Source organism: Balaenoptera borealis, assembly GCF_965194805.1.
Source record: "Balaenoptera borealis genome assembly, chromosome: X".
NCBI lineage: Eukaryota > Metazoa > Chordata > Mammalia > Artiodactyla > Balaenopteridae > Balaenoptera > Balaenoptera borealis.
In genome coordinates, this window is record NC_138881.1 from 40,398,657 (window position 1) to 40,412,283 (window position 13,627).

Sequence of the window (13,627 nt, forward strand, 5' to 3'; positions counted from 1 at the left end):
TTCATTTCAGTTATTGTATTGTTCATCTCTGTTTGTTTGTTCTTTAATTCTTCTAGGTGTTTGTTCTTTAATTCTTCTAGGTCTTTGTTAAACATTTCTTGCATCTTCTCGATCTTTGCCTCCATTCTTTTTCCGAGGTACTGGATCATCTTCACTATCATTATTCTGAATTCTTTTTCTGGAAGGCTGCCCATCTCCACTTCATTTCGTTGTTTTTCTCGGGTTTTCTCTTGTTCCTTCATCTGGTACAAAGTCCTCTGCTTTTTCATCTTGTCTATCTTTCTGTGAATGTGGTTTTTGTTCCACAGGCTGCAGGATTGTAGTTCTTCTTGCTTCTTCTGTCTGCCTTCTGGTGGATGAGGCTATCCAAGAGGCTTGTGGAAGTTTCCTGATTGGAGGGACTGGTGGTGGGTAGAGCTGACTGTTGCTCTGGTGGGCAGAGCTCAGGAAAACTTTAATCTGCTTGTCTGCTGATGGGTGGGGCTGTGTTCCCTCCCTGTTGGTTGTTTGGCCTGAGGCGACCCAACACTGGAGCCTACCCGGCTCTTTAGTGGGGCTATTGGTGGACTCTGGGAGGGCTCACACCAAGGAGTACTTCCCAGAACTTCTGCTGCCAGTGTCCTTGTCCTCACAGTGAGCCACCGCCACCCCCTGCCTCTGCAGGAGACCCTCCAACACTAGCAGGTAGGTCTGGTTCAGTCTCCTATGGAGTCACAGCTCCTTCCCCTGGGTCCTGATGTGCACACTACTTTGTGTGTGCCCTCCAAGAGTGGAGTCTCTGTTTCCCCCAGTCCTGTCAAAGTCCTGCAATCACATCCCTCTAGCCTTCAAAGTCTGATTCTCTAGGAATTCCTCCTCCTGTTGCTGGAACCCCAGGTTGGGAAGCCTGACGTGGGGCTCAGAACCTTCACTCCAGTGGGTGGACTTCTGTGGTATAAGTGTTCTCCAGTTTGTGAGTCGCCCACCCAGCAGTTATGGGATTTGATTTTATTGTGATTGCGCCCCTTCTACCATCTCATTGTGGCTTCTCCTTTGTCTTTGGATGTGGGGTATATTTTTTGGTGAGTTCCAGTGTCTTCCAGCTGATGATTGTTCAGCAGTTAGTTGTGATTCCAGTGCTCTCGCAAGAGGGAGTTAGCACATGTCCTTCTACTCTGTCATCTTGAACCAATCTCCTGCTTTTATTTTTTAAATTAAAAAATTTGTATTTTATATTGGACTATAGTTGATTTACAATGTTGTGTTAATTTCAGGTGTACAGCAAAGTGAATCAGTTATACATATACCTAGATCTATTCTTTTTCAAATTCTTTTCCCATTTAGGTTATTACAAAATATTGAGCAGAGTTCCCTGTACTATACAGTAGGTCCTTGTTGGCTATCTATTTTGTTTATTTATTTTTTTATTAATTAATTTATTTTTGGCTGTGTTGGGTCTTCGTTACTGTGTGCAGGCTTTCTCTAGTTGCGGCGAGCAGGGGCTACTCTTCTTTGTGGTGCACGGGCTTCTCATTGCGGTGGCTTCTCTTGTTGCAGAGCACGGGCTCTAGAGTGCAGGCTCAGTAGTTGTGGTGCATGGCTTAGTTGCTCCGCGGCATGTGGGATCTTCCCGGACCAGGGATCAAACCCCTGTCCCCTGCCTTGGCAGGCGGATTCTTAACCACTGTGCCACCAGGGGAGTCCCTGGCTATCTATTTTAAATATGGTGGTTTGTATATGTCAATCCCAAACTCCCAATTTATCCCTCCCCCTCTACCTTTCCCCTTTGGTAACCATAAGTTTGTTTTCTATGTCTGAGTCTGTTTCTGTTTTGTAAATAAGTTCATTTGTATCATTTTTTTCAGATTCCACATATAAGCAATATCATATGATATTTGTCTTTCTCTGACTTACTTCACTTAGTATGATAATCTCCAGGTCCATCCATGTTGCTGCAAATGGCATTATTTCATTGTTTTTAATGGCTGAGTAATATTCCATTGTGTGTATGTGTCACATCTTCTTTGTCCATTCATCTATTGATGGACATTTAGGTTGCTTCCGTGTCTTGGCTATTGTAAACAGCGCTGCAATGAACATTGGGGTGCATGTATCCTTTTGAACCAGAACTCCAGATATATGCCCAGGAGTGGGATTGCTGGATCCTATAACTTCTTTATATAAAATGTTTTACCAAACAAATAGCTGGATGTGTTCTCTACATGACTGCTTTAGTTGCTCAACTGGTAAGCATCCAGTGGGCTTACTAGTTCATAAATGTGACTTTGGAAGTGCCAGGAGGGTAGCAACTCTTTATAAGAGATGCTTGCATTCCTGGGCAATTATATACTTAATCGCTTTGAAATTAAGCTTAGAATGTCTACAATGAGTAACTAAAATATCCATTTCTGCAGAGAAGTTTTGATAAGAATAACATACATTTTTAAGCATTTATTTAACAAATAATTTTATTCTTAAAAATGTCTACGTGCAATCAGAGCTTTAGAAGTACTAAGAAACATAAAAATGACTGATCTGAGTACAAGAACCTTGACAAACTGCAGATGAAATACTATATATAGCTGCAGTATATGAATAAATAAAATGCATCCATATTTTATCAATTACTATAAGATCTGCTGGTTTCTTTTATCTCTGTTATGTCAGTTTTTATATTTTCATCTTTATTCAATTGTATGCTTCTGTATTTTCAGGGGTTTTTTTTCCTGGTAAAACCAACCAGAAATTTGTCTACCTAATTAGCTTTTCTTTAATTTACTTGGCAATTTTTTGATTTACTTAGCAATTCTGTTTTATTTAATTCACTCATTTCTGTTTTTATTTCATCTTAATTCTTTTCTCTTGCATAATTTGATTTCTTATTTACTTGTGATTTTCATGACTACTTGTGTCAAATCTTAGTTTAATTCTTTATCCTATTTTTGCTTAATAATAAGGCAATTAAAGCTATATTTGACTCAGAACATTGGAACCAGCCTGTGAATTTTTTTGAGTAATGTATTTATTGTAATAATGTAACTTTTTCCCTAAATGAAAACATGTTCATTATCAAAATGCAAACACATACATGTATATACAGGAGAAAAGTGACATTTGTTCTTTTTGCATTCCTTTTCCATAATACCCTTTCCTCATCCAGGGATAAACACTGTTAATGATTTGGTACACTATATCCTTCCCAACCCATTTCTATACATTTACCAACATATGTGTTTGTGTGCATTTATATTTATATACATTAGATATGTATACACACGTATATGGCTTACACATTATAAGTATCATATTACAAATATTGTTCTGTAAGTTGATTTCCCTTTTAATATATCATAGATATGTATTAATGGCCAATTGCCCTCACATGTTGTTTTACCAGTTTACATTACCTCCAAGAGGTATGCTTTCTAATACTTTATTCAACACCAAAGGGGAACTGTCTTTTCCAATTTTTACAAAATTGGTATATAAAGAGACACATTATTATTTTATATTAATGTACACTTCTTTGATTGTTAGTGAGGTTAGGGTAGTTTCATTTATTTATTAACTACTAAGACTTCTTTAAATTGCTTACCAATATTCTTTGCTTGATTTTCTTTTTTTTTAAATTTTTTTATTTATTTATTTTATTTTTAATTTATGGCTATGTTGGGTCTTCGTTTCTGTGCGAGGGCTCCCACCAGTTGCGGCAAGTGGGGGCCACTCCTCATCGCTGTGCGCGGGCCTCTCACTATCGCGGCCTCTCCTGTTGCGGAGCACAGGCTCCAGACACGCAGGCTCAGCAATTGTGGCTCACGGGCCCAGCCGCTCCGTGGCACGTGGGATCCTCCCAGACCAGGGCTCAAACCCGTGTTCCCTGCACTAGCAGGCAGACTCTCAACCACTGCGCCACCAGGGAAGCCCCTTGATTTTCTATTAGGTGGTCTTTACCTGATTTATTGGACTAGCTCTCATTGTTTTCTAAGTGGTTGATAAATAATGTTTCATTTCCCATTGAACCCAAGAATTATAGAAAATTTTATGTTTCCAAGCAGTTGAATAACTATTTTGTTTGAAATGTTATTTCTTTTAAATCTTTTTTTTTTTTTGCACTGAGGTTAGGAATATAACCTGCAAAATATCTGCTTTATGGAATTTACTGAGGTTTATTTCATGGTCTAATATATAGTCATTTAAAAATATTTACATGGACATTGATAAAGGTTTATTTTCTTTTGCAGATTAGGTAGTATATATTTATTAAATTAATCATATTGCTTATGTATACAGATCCTCTACATCCTTAGGATTTTTTTTTGCCTGAATATAAGAATGATCAGTTAAAATTTTCCAGTATTATTTTGTCTTGTCATTTTATTATTGTATTTTTAAAGTTTTTGTTTTGTATTTTTTAATGTAGTGTTATTTAGCACAAGTGTTTTATGACCACCATATCTTCATTTTAAATCACATATTTATTATAAAATGAACCTTTTTGTCCTACTTAATTTTTTTTCGCTTCACCTGGCTTATTTTTTTTTTTTGTTCTTTTCTTAAAGTTTTAAACATTTTATCATTTTATTTTACTATTTTATCCCAGTAGTATAAGAGTGTTTGTTTTTTAAATAAAGCACTTAACTCATAAATATTTGTTGTTATACCTGCTGGGTTTGCTCGTATTTTTGCTATTTTATTTTACGTTTTTTTCTTATGATTCTTTTGTTACATAAACTTGAATCTTGCTTTTATCATTTCCAGGGATTTGGAAAACAATATATTTTATAAATTCTAAGAAATATTTTTAACATTTTAGTACTTCTAGAATTAAAATGCATCTAATAATTGATGATATGCTGTAGTTTAATTGGCAGCATTTTTTTCTTTCTTTGTGGTACATAAAAAAAAGTTTCTTACTTTAGATTAAATGAAAAACAGTACGTCATATTTTAATTTTCTTAACCTTAATTTTTTCAAAAGAGTTGGAAAATATTTCTCTAATTGAGTCAAGAGTAAAATGCCACTTTAAACAATCCCTCTCTATTTAAAAACAAGAAACTTTTTAAAAAGGCATTTACTTCTTTGATCCAATTATTTCCTTATCTGGAGACTTATGCTTGTATTATGGCTATTCAAGGATTGTTTTTAAGAATGACTGTTATGAAATATAGATCAATGGAACAGGATAGAAAGCCCAGAGATAAACCCACACACATATGGTCACCTTATCTTTGATAAAGGAGGCAAGAATATACAATGGAGAAAAGACAGCCTCTTCAATAAGTGGTGCTGGGAAAACTGGACAGCTACATGTAAAAGAATGAAATTAATTAGAACACTCCCTAACACCATACACAAATATAAACTCAAAATGGATTAAAGACCTAAATGTAAGGCCAGACACTATCAGACTCTTAGAGGAAAACATAGGCAGAACACTCCATGACATAAATCACAGCAAGATCCTTTTTGACCCACCTCCTAGAGAAATGGAAATAAAAACAAAAATAAACAAATGGGACCTAATGAAATTTAAAAGCTTTTGCACAGCAAAGGAAACCATACAAAAGACGAAAAGACAACCCTCAGAATGGGAGAAAATATTTGCAAATGAAGCAACTGACAAAGGGTTAATCTCCAAAATGTACAAGCAGCTCATGCAGCTCAATATCAAAAAAACTAAAAACCCAATCCAAAATTGGGCCGAAGACCTAAATAGACATTTCTCCAAAGAAGATATACAGATTGCCAACAAACACATGAAAGGATGCTCAACATCACTAATCATTAGAGAAATGTAAATCAAAACTACAATGAGGTATCACCTCACACCAGTCAGAATGGCCATCATCAAAAAATCTACAAACAACAAATGCTGGAGAGGGTGTGGAGAAAAGGGAACCCTCTTGCACTGTTGGTGGGAAGGTAAATTGATACAGCCACTATGAAGAACAGTATGGAGGTTCCTTAAAAATCTAAAAATAGAACTACCATATGACCCAGCAATCCCACTACTGGGCGTATACCCTGAGAAAACCATAATTCCAAAAGAGTCATGTACCACAATGTTCATTGCAGCTGTATTTACAATAGCCAGGACATGGAAGCAACCTAAGTGTCCATCAGCAGATGAATGGATAAAGAAGATGTGGCACATATATACAATGGAATATTACTCAGCCATAAAAAGAAATGAAATTGAGTTATTTGTAGTGAGGTGGATGGACCTAGAGTCTGTCATACAGAAGGAAGTAAGTCAGAAAGAGGAAAACAAATACTGTATGCTAATATATGGAATCTAAAAAAAAAAATGGTTCTAACAAACCTAGGGGCAGGACAGGAATAAAGACGCAGACATGGAGAATGGACTTGAGGACACAGGGAGGGGGAAGGTTAAGCTGGGACGAAGAGAGAGAGTGGCATGGACATATATACACTACCAAATGTAAAATAGATAGCTAGTGGGAAGCTGCCGCATAGCAAAGGAAGATCAGCTCGGTGCTTTGTGTCTACCAAGAGGGGTGGGATAGGGAGGGTGAGTAGGAGACGCAAGAGGGAAGAGATATGGGGATATATGTATATGTATAGCTGATTCACTTTGTTATACAGCAGAAACTAACACACCATTGTAAAGCAATTATACTCCAAAAAAATGTTAAAAAACAAAATAATAATATGCTAAAAGTAGATTGTTGAGATACAGACATAAATTAAGCTAATAGACTTCATGGTTTTGAAGTTTGTGTAGTTAGGCTACTCATATACCCTTGCATAATAAAATAGCAGCATTGTTAAAAAAAAAAGAATGTCTGTTATATCTTCTACGAATGACTGTCTTCTAAGAATGACTGTTGACGATTACATGCAGTTTCACAACCGAATCCATAAAAACAATTTACATTAATTTTTGGTTTAAGAGGTTTGATGTTCCCTGTTGATCCTTTTGTAATACAGTTTACCTATTCTTGAGCTCTTTATTTTCCTTATCTCTCAACTTATGGAGTTCATTTTCAAGCAAGTTTTTCAAAAGTGCATATATAAGGAATGTATTTTTTGAGGCTTTCCATATGTGAGTCGACCTTTTGTTGTCTACACATACATATATGTCAACTATGAATGATATGAAATAACTGGGTCATATTCCTTTTCCCTCCAATTTATTAGATATTTAGCTGTTGTCTTCTAGCATTTTGTATTGCAGAAAAGAACTCTAAATTCAGCTTGCTTTTTGTTCCTTTGTTGGTAATTTGTTTTTCATGCCTGAGTGTTTGTAGGATTTTCTTTATACCTAATATTTTAAAAAGAATGAGCAAGAATGATATTTCTAGGGATGTAGTGAACCCTTTAAACCTGAAGATATTGGTTACCTTTCCAACATCTACTTCTTTCTCTCCCTTTCTTAACATAATGCCATATTTCCCAGACATTTGATTTGAGTAGATTATTGATTTCAGACCTTACTTTCTTTTTTAATATAAGCATTTGATACTCTAAATTTCCATCTAAGCATTTTTTTAGCTGTATTCCACCAGTATTGATATGTCATGTTTTTATTTTTATTTAATTCAAAATATTTTCTAATTTCCTTTGTGATTTCCTATTTAATCCATAAGATATTTTAAAGGTTTTTTTGTTTTAATTTCCCAATATTTTACCGCTTCAAGTAAAATGTAGAACCTTACAACCATATGTGTCCCTTTATCTTTCCCCTGACCTTTATGCTATAGTTGTCATATGTTTTACATCTACATATATTGAAACCTCACCAGATGTTATAATTTTTGCTTTCAGGAGTCATACCTTTAAAAAAGAATTTAAGAGGAGAAACACAATCTATTATATCTTCCCAGGTATTTATCATTTTTATTGGTCTTTCTTCACTGATGAAGTTCTATTTTTTTCCTAGTATCATTTTCATTTGGCCTCAGGAACTGCCTTTAGTATTTATTGTAGAACAAGTCTGCTGGGGATGTATTCTTTTAGCTTCCCTTCATGTAAGAATGTATTTCTTTAGCATTCATTCTTGAATGATATTTCTGGACATAGAATTTTGTGTTGTTGCTTCTTTTCTTTTAGCACTTTAAAAATGTTCCATTGTCTTACGTCTAAGTTGTCTGATAAGAAATCTGCATTCCTTTTAATGAATCGTTGTTTCCCTGTACGTCATATGTTGTTTTCCTTTAGCTGCTTTCAAGGTTTTTTCTCCATCTTTGGTTGCAGAAGTTTGATTATGATGTGTCTGGGTGTTGTGCTCTTTGGTTTATTCTGTTCGGCATTCATAGAGCTTCCTGAATTTGTAAAATTATTTGTACAATTATGAAATTGTAAAAACCAGGTTTGGGAAGTTTTTCACCATTATTTCTTAGAATATGTATTTCTTTGAATATATATTTTTTCATTAACCTCCTTTACCTCTCCTTCTGTTACTCCAATGATACAGCTGTTAGATCTTTAAGTATTGTTCCATAGTCTCTGAGCCTCTCTTGATTTTAAAAAACATCTTTCTCTCTGTTCTTTATATTGGATAATATTTATTGTCTATCTTCAAATTCACTGACTATTTCGTCTATCATCTCCATTTTGCTGTTTGGTCTATCCAGGAATTTTTAAAGTTCAGATATTTTATTTTCAGCTTTAAAATTTAAATTTGATTTTTTTGTGGTTTCTATTTTTCTGCTGAGAACTTTCATCTTTCCATTCATATCAAATATGTTTATCTTTATTTCACTGAGTATAGCTATAATCGCTGCTTTAAGTCTTTAATATTTCCATTATCTGGATCATTGCAAAGTTGGCATCTGTTGAGAATGGATGACATTTAAAACATTCTCTGTATGTTGTGTAATTTTCTACTTTATCTGGACATTTTGAACCTTTTGTTGTGCAGCCTCTGGATCCTGTTATAATTCTCTGGAGAAAGTTGATTTATTTTGTCTAGCAAGTAATTAACCCAGTTAGATTCAGACCGCAAGTTTTACCTCACTGCAAAAGTAGGGGATGATTCTACTCTCATTCTGGTTTATTAAGCCTTTGCTATGCTTCTTTTGGTCTGTCCCTCATATGTGCCACTCAGGGTTAGGTTGAGACTTGCCAGTAGATTGACTTGTACTTCAATTCTCAAAGCTTTTAATCTGCTTCTTTGTGTCTCTACTGTGCGTGCACAACTCAAGGGTGATGATGAGCCCAGGACTTCTGTGGATTCATGCAGAGAATTAGGGGTTCCTTTTCTCCAGTTCTCTTCTCTTTGGAATTCCTCCCACACTTTCTGACTCTCAGGGTTCTCTTTCTTGGTTTCTCTGCCACTGCAATGCAGATCTGTAACTGGGACCCACCCTCAGGGCAAAGGTGCCAGAAAAAAGAGATCAAAGGAGATTTTTTCTCCCACACTTTTTGGACCACAGGACCCCTTTCTCTTGATTCCTCTGGCCAGAAAGATGGATTTTCTAACTGAGTTTTAGTTTTCATATTGGTGCCTCTTCACAGCCCCACAACTGGAGACTGCCTTCAGAGCAATACTGTAAAAATAAAGAAAGAGAAAAGAACAGAAAATCTCACCTCTCTATGAATCACTTCTCCAAGTTTTGACTCCTTTTAAAAAATTCCTCCTGCTTTTGTTTACTTTTAAGTCCTCAGTATTTTGTCCAGTATTTTTACTTATAATCAGTAGGAAATGTTTTAGTGGGCTTACTCTATCTTGGCTGGAACCAGAAGCACCCTCATTGTGGTATTAATTTACATTTCCCAGATAATAGGAAAGTTGAGTATCTTTTCTTCTCCTCCTTTTTTTGTTATTCAATAATGAAGTATTTTTTAGTATTTTGCCTAATTTTCTATTATGTTGTCTTTTTCTTATTGATTAGTAAGAGTTCTTTATGTATTAAAAATATGAGTCCTTTTTGGGTTCATGTATCATGAATATCTTCTCCCACTATGTAGGTTGACTTCTACTCTGTTCATGGTCTCTTTTGATAAATAGAATGTCTTAATTTTGATATAATACTATGTGTCTTTTTTTCATGGCAAGTGCTTTTTATGTCCTGTTTAAGAAATCTTTGCCAGTTCGAAGATGTTCTCCTATGTTTTCCTCTGGAAAGGCTTATTGTTTTACCTTTCACATTTAGATATACTATGTGTTTGGATTGTTTAAAAATAAAGAATGTTGTAAGAGTTAAATACACTTTTTTCCATATGGCTATCTAATTTATCCAGTAAATTAGTTAAAAAGACCATCCTTTCCTCATTGAACTGCAATGTGGAATGATAGTTATTATTTAGTTAGTACTTTTACTTGGAGATAATTTTGTCTAATATAAGCAGACTGTGGGAAAATGTCATTTCTATTGAAGATTTTTTAGTAGAGGTGGGTAACTGAATATGAAAAAACTTATCACTCTTCTTAAACGGAATAGAATTTGAAAAACTTATAATATTTGTTAACCCAGTCTTACAGTTCTGTGGGAAGGTATAGCATAATTTTGATAGCTGTTTCTAAAGGTCTTTAAAGACTTAAATAAACTATTTCTACTCCAACCATATATCTTTATTTCAAATATTTTATCCTGTTTCCAGACCATATGCCACATGCATCCCTGTGAATTTGGTGCATAAACAGAACATTTATGTGGATAAGAGGTGAGAAAGGAAATGAGAAAATAAATAGGCTATACACGTGTATGCCTGGGGGTCTGAAAAGTCAGATTTATTACCTGGAGTGGAAGCTCTGAGGGATTTATTCCCATATTCTGAATCATAAACTGGCCAGTGAATGGAGTCATTAAGGATGGGAAATATATTTGTGACAAATCACCAGCACTTGGCCTTCCTGCTAGTGATAAGGTCCATTCAGGAAGCAGAACCTGCTTGGATGAATCCTTGGAGCAGTGGCAACAGAAATCAGCAATGCTCATCAATATCATAAATGTTTGACTTAAGAATTGCTGGGTTCTTGGGCCCAAAAGCAGTACATTGAAGTGAAATTGCAGCTTAGACAAGTGTGGTAGATGCAATTATACAGTGCTTGGGTTTGAACTGCTTCTGCCCAAAGTTGATTTATTTAGTGTTGATGCCATATTTGGATTTTCTCACATTTTCAGTTTTGTTCAAACAGGCTTGGCATTTAATTTGGAGAGTACTTAGTAACTCCCTGGGTCCTATTTATTGCCACTTAAAAATTATAATCTAGATAATTTTCACTCAGAAAGAGATGTTTTTGATCTGAGAGGAAAAAATAGCAAAATTGGTAATCTGGAGTAGGGGATTTGCTTACATAATTCCTATCCTGGTGGCTTTAACTTTAATTTTGCTCATGGTAAACTGGGTCTCCTGAAACTCATTTTGTTATGTGGGTTAGAAAAATTTGATATTTAATGCCAAACTTATTGTAATAATTATATCATATATTATCATTTTACTGTCTCATTTTATTTGAGACAGATAGAATGATATCCCAGAATTGGACTTTACTTTTTCCAATATGCCTTGTCTAAGATCTGGCTACTGTATGTTCATTTTTCTGTTTCACCTCCACTCCATAAGTGTAAGAGACCCTATAGCAAATAATCACTAATTGGGAATTAATTGGTGAGGTCAATCTGAATTAATGAAACATCTAAATTACACAATTAAAAAATATGTAGTTACTTTCTTTGGTAAGCAGTCTAGGTCAATTGAACTTCTGACTCTGAGAGTAAAGGAAATCTGGAATGCGTGGCAGAAGAATGAGTTGATGAATATCAATTACAGTCTTGGGCCTAGTGGCACTATCAAAGACCTTAGCTCGTTCCACTAACCCTTCTGTCTTAAGTTTTTTATTAGAGACTGCAGCTGGCCACCACCTTGACTATTTAGTGACAGAGTGCACCTTGTTTGGGCAGAAGCACATCTGGGTGGTGCAAGGGGGGTACTGTAGCACATACTGCTTTGTGCCTTGTGTCACATCTCCTTGGCTCACTTGACTTTGGCTGTGGTGGACATTTCCCATGCATGCTGCCAACTTCCCATCTCAACCACCCCAGAGACTTTCAGTTCTTCTGCTTTCTCTGAAGCTTCAGGAGGTTGCTTATTCCATCCAGAGGTTCAGTGGCGTTAACTCCCCTGATAGAGTTAACCAATGTGGATGGGAGTTGGTAGATAAATACTTCAGCCTCTGTCCTTCAGAAGGATAATTATAATACACTATTCTATATGGTTTTGGAGAGGATCCCCAATAGTATTGAGCCTCAGATGTCCACAGAGATAACCAGCGCAATAAAATACCCTTTATTGGCTTTTCCTCTTTCTTACATCTCACTCTTCCTACTCCCACATTCCTGCTTCTAGGAATCACTCCTAAATAAACTGCCTTCTAATCCTTGTTTCAGGCTCCACTTGTTTCAATTTACCAATGAATCATGAATATTTTCTTATGTCGTTAGCCTGAAAATTTTAAAAAATATCTACTGACTGACTGTTTATTGGTTTAATGAATAGCCAATGGTCATAAAAAATGCTTAACTTTTTTTTCAGAGAATTTCTTCATAATAGTGAAAATATAAAACTTCAGCCAACTTTAAGTGGAATTATTAAAAACCACACATTACTGGGGCTCGAATGAAATTTTTTTAGAAACAGTATTTTCAGTGTCAAAACGCAGATAAGCTGATTTTCTACACCTGAGGGCATGAATTTTTTCTGGTTATTTATTATTCATCTGTAATTTTTTGGCTTTCAAAGATTCAGCTGATTCTCAGACTCTATTTTATCCTAGGCCCTTATAAATGTTTTCCCCACTGTTTTAGGGGACAGGTTATTACTCCTGTATTATTCTCTGTGGGAACAAAGTTTCCTGCAGTCTACTGAGAATTACTGTTTAGTTGATGGTATTTTCACTTCTGCCTGGGTCTTGCTTCATAGTGCCAAGCTGAAAATTACCCCTCAGCTTGAAGTCATCTGTTTAAGAATTTGATATTCCCAGAAAAATTGTCCCTATACCACTCTTTCCCTCCTCCTTTCATCCTAGGTCCCCTTTCTGCATTTCCACTTTAGAGATTAGAGCCTGTCAGTTACAACAAACTTTGGTGTTCAAACTTTATAGCACAAGGCAGTGTTCTTTTGATTACATGTTCGAGGTCCTTTCTCCTCTCCATAAATCTAGGATTTTACACTCCCTCTCCAGCACGCCCTTTTACATAGATTTCAGTCTTTGTTCAGTGAGATTTATTCCAAATTTGTGTGCTTCATATAGACGTTCTTCAACATATATGAATGTCAGGTGGAATTCTAAATGTAAGAAAATAGCTTCAGTAACTATGTAAGTTAGAGACTAGTCAGGAAAAAGAAATTAGAGCAGATAGTTTAATGAAAGGAATTGAATAGTGGGGATGAAATTACAAAGGTGCTAAAAGAGCCCAAAGAGCAAATTGGCGAAGCATCCCCAGCGCTGAAGGGACAATGGAAAAGATAGTGTTAGCGGAGCTCAGGAGCCAGGGTCACTCTGGGGGGCTGGAATCATGGCAGGGGCTGGCCAGCAACAGCTGGGGCCATGATAAGACACAGCCACTGCTGGATATGCCACTCATATTCTGCTTTCAGAATATGAAAGAGAGAATATGAGAGAGAGAGAGAGAATGAATGAGCAAGGGAGAAATACATTGCTTTCTCTCTCTCCAGTCTT

At 35.8% G+C, this 13,627-nt stretch overlaps 1 long non-coding RNA gene across 1 annotated transcript in view; it reads left to right on the forward strand.

Moving 5' to 3' along the window:
* The first annotated feature begins 3,599 nt into the window (after positions 1-3,599).
* LOC309621214 overlaps positions 3,600-13,627 on the forward strand; it is a 632,915-nt gene continuing 622,887 nt past the window's right edge. The window contains exon 1 of the long non-coding RNA XR_014239828.1: positions 3,600-3,922. This is a non-coding gene — a long non-coding RNA (uncharacterized lncRNA). The remainder of the gene's footprint in view (positions 3,923-13,627) is intronic.